Genomic DNA, 951 nt, shown 5'->3' on the forward strand with positions numbered 1-951 from the left:
AAAAAAAAAAAAAAAAAATAACAAAAATAATAATAAATTAATAAATAATAGTTATAACAATAGGTCGTGTGGGCGTCCACGCTTGAGTCGGCGTACAGAAGGTGGGTCACTTAGTTTATAGAATTTCGCACTATGAGCATAATTGATGTGATCGAAGAAGTTGATAGTTAATTTTTTTATGTACTCTGTTATTGTGGGTAGCTGAAAATCTTTGTGAAGTGCATCATTTCGTACAAACCATGGAGCATTAGAAATGGTTCTCAAAACTTTTGATTGGAAAACTTGTATTTTGTGGATGTGGGTTTTTGCACAATTTCCCCACACAGGGACTGCGTATAGAAGTAACGGTCGTAGAATTTGTTTATATAATAAAAGAGAACATCTCCAGCTTAAAGCAGTTTGTCGGTTGATCAATGGGTACAGTATTTTTAGCCTCTGGTATCCTTGTTGTAGTTTGGAGGTGATATGTGGATTCCAAGTTAATTTTCTGTCCAGAACTACACCTAGGTATTTTATTTTAGGTGACCAAGGAATATTATTACCGCACAAATTTAAGTTATCAGGAGTTTTCGGGCGTCGGTTGGAGAAGAGTACCGCAGTGCTCTTATGAGGGTTTAACATAATTTTCCATTTATCTCCCCATTTTTGAATTTCATTCAGGTGGGCTTGAATATTTTGGGTTATTGTTTCGGTGTCTTTGGCGCTTGAGTATAAAGCACTGTCATCAGCGTATAGTGCTACTTCAGTATTATTTGTTGTAGGGAAGTCCGAGACGTATAAGTTAAAAAGTAAAGGTGAAATTTTTGAACCTTGTGGTACTCCTGCGTTAATTTGTTTTGTTCCCGATGTAGTATCGTTGATTCGAACTTTAAAGCAGCGATCGGAGAGGTAGGATTTAATTAGATTATATATTGCGGTTGGAGTGTTTAATGTTTTTAATTTATATAAAAG

This window comes from Myzus persicae, unplaced genomic scaffold (assembly GCF_001856785.1).
Source record: "Myzus persicae strain clone G006 unplaced genomic scaffold, MPER_G0061.0, whole genome shotgun sequence".
NCBI lineage: Eukaryota > Metazoa > Arthropoda > Insecta > Hemiptera > Aphididae > Myzus > Myzus persicae.